This window comes from Hipposideros armiger, unplaced genomic scaffold (assembly GCF_001890085.2).
Source record: "Hipposideros armiger isolate ML-2016 unplaced genomic scaffold, ASM189008v1 scaffold_7, whole genome shotgun sequence".
Lineage (NCBI taxonomy): Eukaryota > Metazoa > Chordata > Mammalia > Chiroptera > Hipposideridae > Hipposideros > Hipposideros armiger.
The window spans coordinates 1,056,711-1,074,961 of record NW_017731357.1 but is presented as its reverse complement, the minus strand read 5'-3'; the positions used below and the strand labels follow the sequence as shown (position 1 = coordinate 1,074,961).

General features: G+C 37.0%; 1 pseudogene; it reads right to left on the bottom strand.

Annotated features, from left to right (window-relative positions):
• Nucleotides 1–15,561: 15,561 nt before the first annotated feature.
• Nucleotides 15,562–16,856, bottom strand: LOC109385963 (60S ribosomal protein L4 pseudogene; annotated as a pseudogene).
• Between the last annotated feature and the right edge of the window lie 1,395 nt (nt 16,857–18,251).

Here is an 18,251-nt window from a genome sequence, read left to right as displayed (position 1 = left end):
CTGTAGAGGGCAGTGTCACTGGCCCTCATATGTGGGATCCGAACCGGGGCCCTCTGGCATCCCAAGCCAGTTCTTAACCAATGCGCCACTCGGCCGCCCCTTGTTCCTAATTTTTGTTTGTTACTTCCCCCCTTTTTTGTCCAATATTGCCAGAGATATGCTCAATTTATAGTCTTTAAAAAAAAGTTTTTAGTTTTGTTGATCTTATGTATTTGTTTGTTTTCCACTTCACTTTTACTGCTATTGTCCCATTTATTCCAACTTATTTTATAGTGTTAGCTCTTTTATTTTTAATTTAGTATTTATTTTTATCAAAGTTATGTATGCATATACTTAGAAAAGTCATATACTTGTGTAAACAGATTTCTTTATAATAACAGTTCTTCTGTCACATCCTCCTCATTTCTGCTCCCCAGAAACAACCATTTTCATTAATTTTTATCATTGGTGCATGTTAAAAACATTCTTATATTGCTATTCCTTTCTTGTGAAGTTTTAAATACTCCCTATTAATTTCCCAATACAGAATATTGATATCTGTGTTTAGTTATCTTTCACCATTATCCAATCCCCACCATGTGTATCTACACTCCCTGTGTCCTTTCCTTCCAGGGCAGGTATATGATTACTTTGGTTAAATCATAATCATAAGTCATTATTAGGACTATGTAAATGCTACTTCTCTTGGAGTAATCTTTTCTGCATAGTTTTTTGTTTTCCTAGAGTTAATATCTGGTTTTTTTTCATTGCAAGTGTTTCACTCTCAAATTCTGCTCAATTATGGAAATAGCTTCATAATATATTAACATTTATTAGAATCTATCAATTTTATGATTTTGACGATATCTCTTCTGGAAACTACTGGTTGTTCTCTCCTTGCTCTGCAGTTGTTCTTCTGAGATTTCACTCCACCAATCATTTTGGGGATTCTCTTCCCTCTTCCTGTGTCAGCCCCCATTGCCTGAATCTCATGTCTTCTTCTTTCTTGGATTACTCTCTCAAAATGGTTAAGATCTTGCCTGTCTGGGAAAAAATGTCTTTATTCTACTGTCACACTTATTTGATGGTTTAGCTACTTGTTACATCCTAGGTTGAAATTATTTTCCAAGGCTGATGTTGCTCTGTTGGGTTTTTGGCTTTCATTATTACTGGTAAGAAGATCAATGCTACTCTGAGTCTTTAACGTCCTTGTTAAGCCTTTTCCTTTTCTCCTCTGTGGAAGCTGTAGGGTCTCCAGTGTTCTGAGTGTTATGAAAATATGCCTAGATTTGAGCCCTTCAATGGGTGGATCCATTGAATTGTGAAACTTGGGTCATTCAGATAGGGGAAACATTCTTCAATCATTTCGTAGATGATTTCTTCCTCTCTATTTTCTTGCTTCTTTGTTCTTCATTATGAATTTTTATTATTTAGATGTTAGACCTCCTTAAAAGGTTCTCTAATTCTCTTATCTTTTATCTCCTATTTTCTTCAGTTTATCTTTTTGCTCTGTTTTATGGGAAATTCTTCTCAACATTGTACTCCAACCATCTTATTGAGGGTTTTCCATAGTTTCATTTCTTTATTCTTGTTATTTCCTGTAATTATTTTTATAGCTTCCTGTTCTTGTTAAGGAATCAATTATATCAAAAACTTTTCTAGTCCCATAAAGTCTGTTTCTTCCATATTAACTGAAAGTTTGTCATTTCTTCTGTAATCCCTGAAACGGAACAATTAACTTCTTTGTTTACAATTAACTTCTTTATTTTCAATCTCTTTCTTTTTAAATAAATACATTTTAAAATGCAAATTTCCTTCTTCCTGCTGTTTTAGCTTCATATTACAAGTTTTAAAATGTAGTACTTTCACTGTCATTCACTTCTAAATTTCTATTGTGTGAGTTCCACTGCAGCTTTTTGTTGTTGTTATTAATCATGAGTTAGTTCTGAGAGCATTTTTAACATTGCAAGCATTATCTTGTTTGTTTGTTTGTTTTTAAGATTTTTTAATTGGGGAATTGGGGGATGGGAACAGCGCTGGGGAATTGGGGGAAGGGGAACAGACAAGTTGCTGTCCTTTTGTTCTTCAGTGTAGTTGTGGAGGACGTTGCTTCACTGGCTCAAGTTTGCACCATCATTGTGCTCTTCCCGGGCGAGGCAGATCAGTCGCCGGCTTCTGGACAGCTGCTCACAGTGGCTGCTGGCCGCTCATGCTGGCTGCTGCCTACACATGGTAGCCCATGGAAACCCACTGCAGCAGGGGCTGCAGCCTATGCCATAGCTGGTGACTCATGGGCAGCCCAGCTCCAGGTTGAGCTGTTGTTCAGCATCTTAGCTGTAGAGGGCAGTGTCACTGGCCCTCATATGTGGGATCCAAACCGGGGACCTCTGGCATCCCAAGCCAGCTCTTAACCAAAGCACCACTCGGCTGGCCCACATTATTCTGTTTTTAACTAGCTTTTTTTAGCTTGATTTCTAATTCAATTTATTGTGATCTGGGAAAAAATATCAGTATGGCAACAGATCTTTTATATGCTTTTACACTCCCTTCAAGTTCTAGTAAGTGACTAAACTTTTAAAACATTCCATGTATATTTGGAAATAATGTATATTTTATATTTATTGGCTGCTAATTAATTTTATTGTTCAAAGATTGCATATCCTTAACAATTGTTTTGTTTGCTTGCTCTATCAATTTATGATTGAGATATTTTTAAGTCTCCTAGTGTGATTATAGATATTTGTTGTTTATGTCTTGAGGCAATGTTGTCAGTTGCATACAAGTTAAGGACTATTAAATATTTCTAGTAGTATTTGCATCATGTTATTGCAAATTATCTCTATTCCAATTAGTACTTTTTGCTTCAAATTCTAATTTCACTTATATTAATATAATTTTAGCATCTTTTTATGGTTAGTATTTGCATGGTATATATTGGGCTGTTGGAAAAGTCATGACGCATTTTTGCAATGAAAACCATAGAAAAAATACATCATGACTCCTCCGACAACCCAATATTTTTCCATTCCTTTATATTTAGCATTTCTTTTTTTTTTTTAAAGATTGTTTATTGGGGAATTGGGGAAGGGGAACAGCGCTGGGGAATCGGAGGAAGGGGAACAGACAAGTTGCTGATGTTTTGTTCTTTAGTCTAGTTGTGGAGGATGTTGCTTCACTGGCCCATGTTGGTGTTATCATCGTGCTCTTCCTGGGTGAGGCAGTCGCTCGCCAGCCATTAGAAGGCAGCTCACAGCGACTCACAGCAGCTCACGAAAGCTCACGCCAGTTGCCAGCCAGCCCCACTGCAGCCTACGCCGTCGCCGGCGACTCACGGCAGCCCAGCTCCAGATCCAGCTGTTGTTCACCATCTTAGCTGTAGAGGGCGCAGTGTCACAAGCCCTCATGTGGGATCCAAATTGGGGCCCTGCTGCTCAGAGCTGATGTCCCAAGCCAACTTCTAACCAACACGACCCTCGGCCAGCCCATGCTTATCTCTCTTTTTATACAATTAACAGAGACTGATAATCATTACTTATATCCATGAAATAAATATGGGTTACAAAATGGTGATGCTTTATTATTGGTATTCCTTCTTCATTTATTAGTTGGAACACTTCTATAGATAAAACTTGTACTTGTTTATCCTGAGGTCCAGTTCATATAGAAAAGGCATAATTAATTTTTGATTTCCTTTCTTTATTTGTCAATTCAAAATAGTACATCAGTTCTCTAGTATCCTTTTAGGGTGGCCAAAAATATCCTTAAAAACTCATGGATTTAAATCCATTGCATGTTTTTATCTTTTGTGATGTTCAGACAGACCCATCTTTTGATCAATGAAAGTCTATTTATGTTGGTTCCTGAGTCCTAAAGACACAACCCTAATATTCTTTGACAGCTTCTTGCTTTATGGTATCACATTATGTTCAGGCTCATTGGATACATTTTCTGCCCAGGAGCTCTGTTTCTTTTAGTATAATTACTCTCTATGTGGTTATGCCACCAACTTGTATACACATAAAAATTTATGTCATCTTACCTACTTGTATACACATAAAAGTTTATGTCATCTTACCTTCAGGTTTTTTTTGTTTTTTTCTATATGAGCCATCCTGCCACCTGTTGGCAGCTCAGTGGCAACTCAGCTCGGGCCGGGCGTCGAACTGCTCTTGTTCAGAGCTTGCACTCTTGTGCGAGCTCTTAACCAACTGAGCCACTCAGCCGGCCTTTTACCTTCAGTTTTAAAAATTGCTCTTTCTAAATCTAAGTTTCTTTATTAATGTGCAAAATATTTACATAGTTCCAAATTCAGCTATACAAAACAAGGTATATTCAATGAAATCTAGCTCCTATTTTCATCTCTGACCCTACTCTCCCTGTAAATAAACATTTTGAAATGTTATGATTTGTCATTTCATTTAAAATGTACACATGAACATAATTATATATATTTATAATTAATATTTCCCTTTTCCTAGATAAAAATGGCATCTGCAATGTTTTCTTCTTCTTACTTTTCTTTTCTGAACAATATATCCAAAGATTACTCCATGTATTATACAGAGATATATCTTAGTCCTTTTTGCTCCTGACTTTACTTTTCAATACCACATTTATTTAACCAGTTCCCTCTTGATAGACATTTGGGACCATTTCCTGCTTTTCCTATCATTATAAATAATGTTTCAGTGAATAGCCTTGTACATTTATCTCTTTGCATTTTTGGCAATGTAATTTTGTAATGGCTACTTAGAAGCGAGATTGCTTAGAAGTGAGATGCATTACAGGGTAAATGCATACGTAATTTTGTAGGAGAGTGCCAAATTTCCTTCTATAGGGCTTTTCTATTTTCTACTACCATTAGCAATGTTACCTCATAGCTTCAGCCAATTTTGGTAGTGTGAAATAGCCTTTCTTCACACTGTATTTTTTTATCTTGAGTTAACCATCTTAGTATTTAGGTCCATTTGTATTTTTTTCTGTTAATTGTCTGTTCATATCGCTATCCCACTTTTCTCTGGTACTAATGGTCTTTTTCTTCTCTCTCTACTTTTAGAAGTTCTATATCTTTCCCAGTTTATTGTTTCTCATATTGCTTTAATGACTTATGGTATTTTACTGGTTTTTTTCAATGTAATCTAATATATTAGTCTTTTCCTTATTACTTCGGGACCGTAAAACATACTTAGGAAGATTTTCCCCATTCTCAGATTATAGAGGAATTCACACATGTTTTCCTCTGGTGTTGATATGCTCATTTTTTATATTTATTTATTTTTATTTTTTATTAGTTTCAAGTGTACAACACAACATTGTGATTAGACATTTATCTACCTCACAAAGTGATGACCCCAATAAATCTATTACCCATCTGACACTGTACATGCTTATTACAATACCATTCACTATACTCGTATTCCCTATGCTATACATTGCAACCCTGTGGGGGGGAAATATATCTATATCTATATCTATATCTATATCTATATTTATCTCTATCTATATCTATATATAATAGTTGACATTCAATATTATTTTATATTGTTTCAGGTGTACAATGCAGTGGTTAAGCATTTATATAATTTATGAAGTTATCCCCCCTGATAAGTCTAGTACTCATCTGATACCATATGTAGATTTTACAACATTACTGACTGTATTCCCCATACTGTATTTCACATCCCCGTGACTATTTTGTAAATACCAATTTGTATGTCCTAATCCCTTCACCTTTCTCATCCATTCCCCCAAACCCTTTCCCATCTAGCAACCATTGGTTGCACCACATAAACAAAATGAAAGATAACAATTATACAATTATATCAATAGATGTAGAAAAAGCATTTGACAAATTCCAGCATCTATTAAAGATAAAACCTCTCAGCAAAGTGGAAATAGAGGGAACATACCTCAACATATTAAAAGCCATATATAACAAACCCACAGCTAACATCATACTCAATGGGGAAAAGCTAAGAGCATTCTTTTTAAGATCTGGAACAAGGCAAGGATGCCCATTTTCAACCCTTTTATTCAGCATAGTTTTGGAAATTTTAGCCAGCACTCAGACAAGAAAAAGAAATAAAAGGTATCCAAATTGAAAAGGAAGACTTAAAAATGAAACCTGTCAGGGGCCGGCTGAATGACTCAGTGGTTAAGAGCTCGCTCAAGAGTTTGAGCTCTGAGCAACAGAAGTTCAATTCCTGGCCTGAGCTGAGCAGCCACTGAGCTGCCAACAGGTGGCAGGATGGCTCAGCTTAAAAAAAAAAAGAAACCTGTCATATGCCATGATACTATATATAAAGAACCTTAAATATACCACAAAATTGATAACTGGAAGGTGAATTTTTAGACTTGAGTGTGCCATCTTCCTTAGCTGCTGGAATCTAGAATAAAGGACACTTTACTCCTAAAAAAATTGATAGCTGATTAATGAATTTAATAAGCAGGATACAAAATTAATATTCAGAAATCAGATCCATTTATATGCACCAATAATGAACTGTCAAACAGAGAAATTAAGAAAAAATCCCATTTACAATTGTATTAAAAAGTAAAGCACTTAGGAATAAATTTAGGAAGGAGGTAAAAGACCTGTACTCAGAAAACTAGAAGATACTGAAGAAAGAAATTGAAGAAGATATAAATAAATGGAAGCATATACTGTGCTCATGGATAGAAAGAATAAGCATCATTAAAATGTCCATATTACCCAAAGCAATCTGTGGATTCAATGCAATCCCAATCAAAATGCCAATGGCATTTTTTTTCACAGAAGTAGAACAATTAATCTTAAAATTCATAAGGAACCTCAAAAGACTCCAAATAGCCATAGCAATCTTGAGAAAGAACAAAATTGGTGGTATCACGCTGCCTGATATCATACTATACTATAACACTGTAGTAATAATCAAAACAGCATGGTATTGGCATAAAAACAGACACAGACTAATGGAACAGAATACAGAGCCCAGAAATAAACCCATGTCTATATAGTCAATTAATCTATGACAAAGGAGGCAAGAACATACAGTGGGGTAAAGACAACACTATTCAATAAATGATGTTGGGAAAACTGACAGATACATGCAAAAAAAGAAGAAGAAGAAGAAGAAAGAAACTGGACCACCTTCTTATGCCATGTACAAGAATAAACTGAAAATGAATTAAAGACTTAAAGGTAAGACCTGAAACCATAAAACTCCTAGAAGAAAACATAGGCAGAAAACTTTCTGACATTGCTCTTAGTGATATTTTTTTTGATATGTCTTCTCGGGCAAGAAAAACTAAAGAAAAAATTAACAAATGGGACTACATCAAGAAAATGAAAAGACAGCCTATTGAATGGGAGAAGACATTTGCAATGATATATCTAATAAGGGGTTAATATCCAAAATTTATAAACAACTCATACAACTCAACACACACATACACACACACACACACACACACAAAAGGCAGCAAACAATCTAAATGGGAGAAGACCTGAATAGACATTTTTCCAAAGAGGATATACAGATGGCCAACAGACTTATGAAAAGATGCTCAATGTCACTAATCATCAGAGAAATGCAAATTAAGACAACAATGAGATATCACCTCACACCTGTCAGAATGGCTATCATCAATAAATCAACAAATAACAAGTGTTGGTGAGAATGTAGAGAAAAGGGAGCCCTCATGCACTTTTGGTGGGATTGCAAATTCGTGCAGTCACTATGGAAAACAGTATGGAGGTTCCTCAAAGAATTAAAAGTAGAACTAACTTATGACCCAGCAATTCCACCCTGGGTATTTATCCAAGGAAATCCAAGACACTAACTCTAAAAATATATATGCACCCCTATGCTCACTGCAGTGCTATTCACAATAACCAAGACATGGAAACAAGGAAAATACCCACCAATAGATGATTGGATAAAGAAATTGTGGTACATTTATACAATGGAGTATTACTCTGCCATAAAAAGAAGAATAAAATATTACCATTTGCAGCAACATGGATGGACCTAGAGGATATTATGCTAAGTGAAATAAGTCAGACTGAGAAAGACAAATACCATATGATCTCACTTATATGTGGACTCTAAAGAAGAGAATAAATGAGCAAACCAAGCAGAAATAGACTCATAGATACAGAGAACAAACTGATAGTTGCTAGATGGGAGGGGGGTGGAGGGATGCGTGAGAAAGGTGAAAGGATTTGGCAGTATAAATGGGTAGTCACAAAATAGTCAAAGGGATGTAAAATGCGGTATGGGGAATATAATCAATAGCATTGTAAGGACTATGTAGAGTGTCAGATTGGTACTGGACTTATTGGGGGATCACTTCATAGATTATTATATAAATGCTTAACCACTGTACTGTATACCTGAAACTAACATAAAATAGTATTGAATATCAACTATAATTAAATATATATGAAATATATATAATTATATATACTTAAATATATAGAGAAATATATTTAAATATTTATATATGTATTTATATATTCAGTCACAGGATATAAAGTACAGCATAGGGAATATAGTCAATGGTATTGTAATAGCTATGTACGATGTTGATGGGTAGTAGACTAGGTGGGGTTATCATTTTGTGAGGGGTGTAAATATCTAATCATTATGTTGATTTTTACATGCAAAACTAATAAAAATAAATAAATAAATTTTAAAAATACAGAACAAAATAAACAAACAAGAAAATAAGAACTCATAGATAGAGAACAAATTGAAGGTTGTCAGAGAGGATGGGAGGTTGGAGAGCTGGGTGAAAAAGGTGAAGGGAGTAAGAAATACAAATGGGCAGTTATAAAATAGTAACAAGGATGTGAAGTACAGTGTAGAGAATATAGTCAGTAATGTTGCAACCACTATGTATAGTGCCAGGTGAGTACTAGACTAATTGAGGGAATCACTACATAAATTATATAAATGTCTAATCACTATTCTGTACATCTGAAAGCAATATAAAATAATGTTGAGTGTCAACTGTACCTGAAAAAAAGAAATAATTTTTTTTTAAATGAAGGCAAGATGAAGACTTTCCCAATTAAACAAAAGCTGGGAGATTTCATTACCACCAAACCTGCCTTATAGGAAGTGTTGAAAGAAGTTATTCAAGCTGAAATGAAAGGACACTAATTAGTGACATAAAAACATATTGAAATCTACAACAGGCTGCGTAAGTTAAGCATACAGTCCAATTCAGGATACCCTAATATTGTAATATGTTAATGTGTTAACTATTTAACTCTTTTATAATGGTTAAAAGACAAAAGTACTAAAAAGAGCTATAGATATAATAATTTGTTAGTGGATACACAATATAAAAATATGTAAATAGTGACATCAAAAACATAAAAGACAGGAATGAAAGGGTAGAATCTTTGTATGTGACTGAAGTTAAATTGTTGTCAACATAAAATACACTGTTATATCTAGGTAAGTTTCTATGTAAACCTCATGGTAACCACAAAGCAAAAACATACAATAGGTTCACAAATCATGAAGAGAAGAAAATCAAAGCATACCACTGCAGGAAATTATCAGTTCACAGTAGAAGACAGCAAGGGAGGAAGAAAGGAACAAGGGAACTACTAAACAGCTGTAAAACTATAAGATGGCATTAGTTAGTCCTTACCTATTGATAATTACTATAAGTGTAAATAGATTGAATTCTCCATTCCAAAGACATAGAGTAGCTGGATGCATGAAATAAACAAGACCCAACTATATGCTCCCTACAAGAGACTCACTTCAGCTTTAAGGACACACATAGGCTCAAAGTCAAGGAATGGAAAAAGATACACTACACAGGTTCAAACTGACAGAGAACAGGAGTAGCTATACTTACATCAGACAAAATTGACTTTAAGTAAAAAATGGTAATAAGAGATAAAGATGATCACTGTATCATGATAAGGGGTAATTTCATCAGATGGCTATAACAGTTGTAAATATATATGGACCTAACATCAGAGGACCTAAAATATTAAGCAAATGCTAAAAGGTCTGAAGGGAGAAATAGACAACAATATAATAGTCGTAGAGGACTTTAATATCCCAGTTTCAAAAGCAAATAAATCATCCAGGCAGAAAATCAACAAAGGATTATCCAAGCTGAAACATACTCTAGGTTAAATTGACCTAACAGATATATACAGAGCATTCCACCCAACAGCAATGGAATACACATTCTTCTCAAGTGCCCATGGAACACTCTCTAGGATAAATCATATAAAAGGTGATAAAATAAGTATGAGCAAATTTAAGAAGATTGAAATCATACCAAGTATCTTTTCTAACTACAGTGATATAAAACTAGAAATCAATAACTGGAGGAAAGTTGGTAAATTCACAAATATGTAGAAATTTTACAACATACTCCTGATAAACCAATGGAGAAATCAAAAGGGAAATCCAAAAGTATCTTGAAGCAAATGAAAATGGAAGCACAAGGTATTAAAACCTATGGGATGCTGCAAAAGCAGTACTAAGAGGTGAATTTATCATTATAGATAACTACATTAAGTAAAAAAATATCTCATAAACAACCTAACTTTACATCTCACAGAATGAGAAAAAGGACAAACTAAGCCCAAAGTTACCACAATGACGGAAATAACAAAGATGAGAACAGAAATAAATTAAATAGAGACAGGAAAAGATTAACAAAACTAAGAGATAGTTAATTGAAAAAATAAACAAAATTGACCAAGCTTTAGTTAGGCTAACAAAGGTAATAAGTAGAGGACTCAAATAAAAATGAGAAATGAAATGAATCCATGGCAATCCAGAAAGTGTGAAAGAATAGGCAAACTGATCAAGGGAAAGAAAAGAGAGCCCAGAAATAGAACCATATAGACTTATTCTTCTGATCTTTGAGAAAGGAGCAAAGGAAATTCAGTGGAGAAAAAGTAGTCTCTTCAACAAATGGTCTAAAACAACTGGGAACACACATGCAAAAAACAAAAATCTAGGTGCTTTCCTTTATACCTTTCACAAAAATTAAGCCAAAATGGATAATTGACTTATATGTAAATGCAAAACTTTAAAACTTATAAAGATAACATAAGAGAAAATCTAGGTGATCTTGTGTCTAACAATGGGTTGTTAGATTCAACAGCAAAAATATAATCCATGAAAAAAAATAAGTTGAATTTCATTAAAATTCAAAACTTCTGCTCTTCAAGACACAACCAAGGGAATAAAAAGACAAGCCACGGACTGGGAGAAAATCTTTGCAAGACATGTATTTGTTAAAGGACTTGTATCTAAAATATACAAAGAACTGAAAACTCCACAATAAAAAAACAACCAATCTGATTTGAAAATGGGCAAAAGATGTGAACAGACGACTCACTAAAGAAAATCTACATCTGGCAAATGAGTCATATGAAAAGATGCTCAAAACCATATGTTATTAGGGAATTGAAAATTCAAACAATGAGATAACTCCTACACACCTGTTAGAAAGGCCAAACCCAGAACACTGTCAACAGCAAGTGCTGGCAAGGATGTAGAGGAACAGAAATTCTCATTCATTGCTGGAAGGAATACAAAATTGCTCTACCACTTTGAAAGACAGTTGGCAGTTTCTTACAAAGGCTAAACATGCTCTTATCATACAATCCAGCAATGGTGCTCTTTGGCATTTACCAAAATGAGTTGAAAACCTAGGTTTACACAAACACCTGCATGCAGATGTTTATAGCATCTTTATTCATAATTGTCAAAACTTGGAAGCAACCATGATGTCTTTCCATAGGTGAATACATAAACAAACTGTGATACAATGGAATATTATTCAGTGCTAGAAAGAAGCCACTAAAGACATAGAAGAAACTTAAATGTGTATTACTAAGTGAAAGAAGCCAATCTGAAAAGGCTATATACTATATGATTCTAACTATATTTCATTCTGGAAAAGGCCAAATTACAGAGATAGTAAACAGATAGATCAGTGGTTGCCAGGGGTTGCAGGAGGGATGAATAGGTAATGTGGGGCCGGCCGAGTGGCGCGTTGGTTAAGAGCTGGCTTGGGATGCCAGAGGGCCCCGGTTCGGATCCCACATATGAGGGCCAGTGATGCTGCCCTCCACAGCTAAAACGCTGAACAACAGCTCAACCTGGAACTGGGCTGCCGTGAGTCGCCGGCGACGGCATAGGCAGCAGCCCCTGCTGCAGTAGGTTGCCATGGGCTACTGTGTGCAGCCAGCAGCCAGCGTGAGCGGCCAGCAGCCACCGTGAGCGGCCGTCCAGAAGTCGGCGACTGATCTGCCTCGCCTGGGAAGAGCGCAATGATGGTGCCAACTTGGGCCAGTGAAGCAACGTCCTCCACAACTAGACTGAAGAACAAAAGGACAGCAACTCGTCTGTTCTCCTTCCCCCAATTCCCCAGCACTGTTCCCATTCCCCCAATTCCCCAATAAAAGTCTCTTAAGAAAAGAAATAAATACAAATTGATAGTTAATACAGTATGGGGAATATAATCAACAACATTGTAAAGATCATATAAGGTGCCAGATGGGCACTAGACTTATCAGGGGGATCACATCATAGGCTGTATAGATGCTTGACCAATGCATTATACACCTGAAGAGCTGAAGTAGAATCATATTGAATGTCAGCTATAACTAAATGTATAGGTATGTATAGTCACAAGATGTGGACTACAGCATTGGCAATATAGTCGATGGTATTGCAACAGCTATATAAGATGTCAGAGTGGTAGTAGCTTGGGGGTGGGTTATCACTTTATGAGGTGTTTAAATGTGTAACTAGTATGTTGCTTTGTACACCTGAAACTAATAAAAAGAAAGAAAAAAAAAGACATGAACTATAATTCTCAATGAAATCTCCATAGATTCTTCCTTAGCATTTAATATTTTTTATCAGGTTAATTTGTAAGACTTTAAAATAGCATATTGTAGTAAATTTGAATTCTGATTCTTCCACTGCCACTATGGTTGGATATTGCTCTTTTGTTATTTGTTTAGTCCTTTGCAAAGAGTAACCTTGTGGAGTCTGTTCTCACCATAGTGTATAGCTGTTGATTTTTAGACTACATTGTTTTGTTTTGTTCTTTTAAGCCTGGCCTCCTAGGAGTCACCCCTAGGTCAACATAGAACAGCTTGGTGATCAGCCAATTATTGGTCAGGTGTTGTGCTTAAACATATTGCAGCAGTAAGATTTCTATGCTTTGCTGATGGATGTGTGTTGCGTGGGGAAACCAAAATCAGACAGTTTACATATCTGTCAACATTGCCTTTCTGTACTTAGAAAATGTCATATTCACCCAGGAATGAGTAGCACACTAAGGCTTTTTCTCCAACGTCTTCTGAGCTTGAGTACAGTGCTGCACATGCACAGTCTCCCAGACCCCAGGGACCTGTGACAGCTTATCAAGGCCTACTGTGGTTCTTGTTCCCTGGATCTCACTGTTAAATTTCTTGCTGTCCTGCAGTCCTGTTGTTTGTATGAACCAGTGTGGAGACCTCAGCCTAGTTGTGATGTTGGCCTTCCCTGATTACCTGCCACTGAAATTGCTATTGTTTGTCAAAAGGCCCCTCAGTATGTTTTTTATTCTGTGCTCTGATGCAAACCAAGTACCATTGCCTCATAAAGCTGAGAAGAAATGGGAACAGCCTCAGGCTGAGATGACAGTGTTCTTACCAAGATTCAGTAGGTTTTCTCGAATAAATGCTTCTCGATTTGATTTCTGACTTTAGTCAATTTTCAGAGACCTAATATGGTTGTTTTGATAATGTTATCCAGTTTTATCATTGCTTTCGATGGAGAGGATTACTGAGCTCCTCACTTCACACATTCTGTAAGTCCTGTTCCCTGGTCAATGCAATTTTATCTCTAATTAGGATATGAATGCTTTGAGCATCTGATATAGCACACGTTTCTTATTCTACCATTCTTTTCCCTTTCATATATTTGGCAATATAGAAGTAAATGGGTTAATGTGAGCTAAATGGAATCATGGAGCCAGAAATGCAAGTGAGGCAGTACTGCAAGACCCAACAGTATCTGAACAAGGATGGCAATCCTACATATGCTCATATTCAGCTCATATTCAGTACCTGAAAAGTTTTCCAAGTATTCTTCAGTACTGTGGATCCAACTTCTTCAGTTACAAAGTATGTACTTGTGAGTTTCTAGATAACTAGGTGTACTCTCAATCATTTTGAATGGAATTTATTAATACTTAGATGTGTGTGGACACCATTCTCCATTTAAAAAAAGCTCAAAGCCATTTCCAGTACTATATTTTGTCTTTCCTCTAGTAGTTCCTGAAAATTACCTGTTAATTCTCGATTATTACCTTAGGGTTAGAGCGAATTTTGCAGAATTTTCTAATTTTGTCTGTATGAAATTCATTATCTTGTAAATGGATTGTGCCACACCCTTTCTGGTAATTGACCCTGAATTATTGTGGCATTATTTTAAGAAAAGCAGCGATTCCAAGGGATTGGTCCTTTTATCTAAATCTTAGTTGATACAAATTATAATTAATGATTTGACAATTAGCTGGCTCAGATATGGGCCATGTGCATAGGAAATTGGTGATCTTGTTTCTTTTTTTTTTTTAAGATTTTTATTGGGGAATTGGGGGAAGGGAAACAGACAAGTTGCTATCCTTTTTGTTTGTTTGTTTTTTTGTTCTTCAGTCTAGTTGTGGAGGACGTTGCTTCACTGGCCCAAGTTAGCATCATCATTGCGCTCTTCCCGTGCGAGGCAGATCAGTCGCCGGCTTCATAACACCAAGGTTGCCAGTTCGATCCCCACATGAGCCACTGAGATGCGCCCTTCACTGCTAGATTGAAACAACTATTTGACTTGGAGCTGATGGGTCCTGGAAAAACACACTGTTTTCCCCAACCCCCCCAAAATTAGTTGATTATATATGCATGGATTTATGTCTGGGCTTGCTATTCTGTTCGACTGGTATATGTGTCTGTTTTATGCCAGTACCATAATGTTTTGATTACTATAGCTTTGCAATATAGCTTGAAATAAGGAAATATAATGCCTCCACTTTTGTTCTTCTATCTCAAGATTGCATTGTCTTTTTGAACTCTTTTATTGTTCCCCATAAATTTTTCTATTTCTGTGAAAAAAATGCAACCTACAGATTCAGTGCAATCCCGATCAAAATTCCAATGGCATATGATCTGTCCTGAAGAATGTTTTCTCTGTGTGCTTGAGAAGCATGTATATTCTGCTGCGGTTGGAAAGAATGTTCTGTATATGTCTATTAGTTTTATTTAACGCTAAGTATAGTTCAAGTCCATTATTTCTTTATTGATTTTCTATCTAGATGATCTATCCATTTCTCAGAGTGGGGTGTTGAAGTCTCCTACAATTATTGCATTGTTGTTTATTTGTGCTCTTAGATCTGTTAATAATTGTTTAATGTATTTAGATACTCCAATAGTGGGTGTGCATATATTTACAATTATTATATCCTCCCTTTTTTTCATGTTTCTCCCTGCCTCTTTGATCAGGCTTTTATTCAAAATTAGCTGTCCAAAGTGATTTGACTTTTATAGAATAAACAAATTTAGGTTTATACCACAGGCTTCCTTTCTTCTGGGGTGAGTTTCTTTTCCACAGGCTTCTTCTCAACTGCTGGTTTCTTGGTAGCTGCAGCTTTTTTTCCCACCAAAGGCTTCTTCTGCTTTGTAACACCAACAGCCTTCTTTCCTTTCTCCTCTACTGCTAACGTCTTGCCTGGAACCCCCGTGTCATCTGATTTGGCTTCTAGAGCTGCTGCTGCTTTATCCACCTGGAGCTTGTGATTTTTGGCTTGGCAAAAAATGGTGTTCTGGTGCATGGTCTTTGCATATGGGTTTAGCTTCAACATGATTCTCAGGTTTTTCAGTGGTTTCTTCTTCAGGACTCTGTGATGAATCTTGTTGCGTGGTGCTTAGAAGGCCTTTTGAATCTCTGGGCTTTTCAAGATTCTGCTAAGGACTGTATTGAGCATCTTGTGCATGGGAAGGTTGTTGTTACTCTTAAGGGAGGCAGGTTACACCAAATGCTATACAGATCATCTAACTTGTCGAAATCATTTTCAGTCCAAATGCAGAAATTGCCCACATGCCCACCAGGACCAATTATCAAAATGTTCAGTGTGCTTACATTAAGCAGAGTAATCCCAGGGATGTTTCTGAAAACTTTGATGATGCCATTGTCTTCATTATAGATAATGCAAGGTCTCCTGAGCTGGATACGATGACAATTTCTCATTTTGCCCTTGCCAGTTCTCATTTGCTGAGAGGCATAGACCTTCTTGATATCATTCCAGACCTTAAGTTTCTTAAGAAGCAAAACAGCCTCCTTGTCTTGTTGTAGCTTTCAACTTTATCTTCAACCACCAAAGGAAGTTCAGGAACTTCCTCAATACGATGACCTTTAGACATGCCCAGTGCTGGTAAGGCTGAGACAGCCAAGGCAGAGCGGATGGCATATTGCTTCTGTGTTGTGTTTACTCTGCGGTGCCAAGGGCACCAGGTTTTTGTTGGTGCAAACATGCAGCCTCCACGACACATATTACCAAAGTCACCCTGGCCAGAACAATGAGTCCCACCACCTCGAACGCTGGGAATTTGAGTCACAGCTCTGCTAAGACCCCACGACTCAACACTGGTTTGATGATCTGCTAATCCACTGTCAGCATAAGGCTGTCTATTGTTTTTGCACAAGTTGGTATGAACAAAGTTCACAGTATGTGGTCAAATGGGAGCCTTGAACGCAGCAGGCAAAGTGACATTTTTTGCCAGATGATTTCCCCTTTTCAGAATACACCAATATCAGTGGATGAGCACACACCATGGTGGGGAGAGGAGACGGCCACTTTCCTCTCAACCTGGTGGCTCCCATGTTACATCCTCTTGAAGAATTGACACCTTTATCATTATCTAATGACCTTCTTTGTTTCTTGTTACTGTTTTTCTCTTAATGTCTGTTGTTGTTGTTGTTGTTGTTTTTCTGACATAAGCATAGCTGTCACTGATCTCTTTTGGTTTCCCTTTGCATGTAATATCTTTTCTCATCCCTTTACTGTCAGCCTATGAGAGTCGTTAGAGCATAACGAAGTCTTTTGCAGTCAGCATATAGTTGGGTCTAATTTTTTATCCATTCAGGTACTCTGTGTTTTTTAATTGAAGAATTTAAATATTTACATTTAGAGTAATTCTTTTTTTTTTAAAGAGTTTTATTGGGGAATTGGGGGTTGGGAACAGCGCTGGGGAATTGGGGGAAGGAGAACAGACAAGTTGCTGTCCTTTTGTTCTTCAGTGTAGTTGTGGAGGACGTTGCTTCACTGGCCAAAGTTGGCACCATCACTGCGCTCTTCCCAGGTGAGGCAGATCAGTCACCGTCTTCTGGACGGCCGCTCACTGCAGCTGCTGGCCGCTCACGCTGGCTGCTGGCTACATACGGTAGCCCATGGCAACCCACTGCCACAGGTGCTGCAGCCTACACTGTCACCGGCGACTCACGGCAGCCCGGCTCCAGGTTGAGCTGTTGTTCAGCAACTTAGCTGTAGAGGGCAGTGTCACTGGCCCTCATATGTGGGATCCGAACCGGGACCCTCTGGTGTCCCAAGTCAGTTCTTAACCAACATGCCACTCGGCCGGCCCTAGAGTAATTCTTGATAGGTAAGGACTTACTTACCATTTTGTTAATTGCTTTCTGATTGTTTTGTATTTTTGTGAGATAATAGAAAATGTATTTATTGGTCATTGTCCTGGTGCCAGGCACAGAACTTCTGAAACCCTTGCAATTCCTTAAATGATAACAGCACTAGGAACATCTTTTGTTGTAATATTTGGTCTTTGACCTTGATTCCAGGCAGAGAGCTCCTGAAACCCCTTGTCATTTTCTGGATGATAAGAGTATTATTTTTTCTAATGAGGTGACTCTGGGTGGGCTCCTGGATAGCTTCTGGAGGAAGGTTGTTACCAGAAAGACCAAGCCATAATTAGAAGCTTGAAATTTTTAGCACCCTCCCACCCCCCACCTCCGCAATTCTCTTGAGAAAAGAGAAAAGCTGAAACTGGAGTTAATAAGTGATCATGCCTACATGATGAAGCTTACATAAAATTTTCAATAGTATAGGGTTCAGAGAGCTTCCAGATGGGCTAACACATCCACACCATGATGGTAATGTACCCCAACTTCATAGGGACAGAAGCTCCTGTGCTCGGGACCCTCCTGGACCTTGTCCTATGTATCTCTTCATCTGGCTGTTCA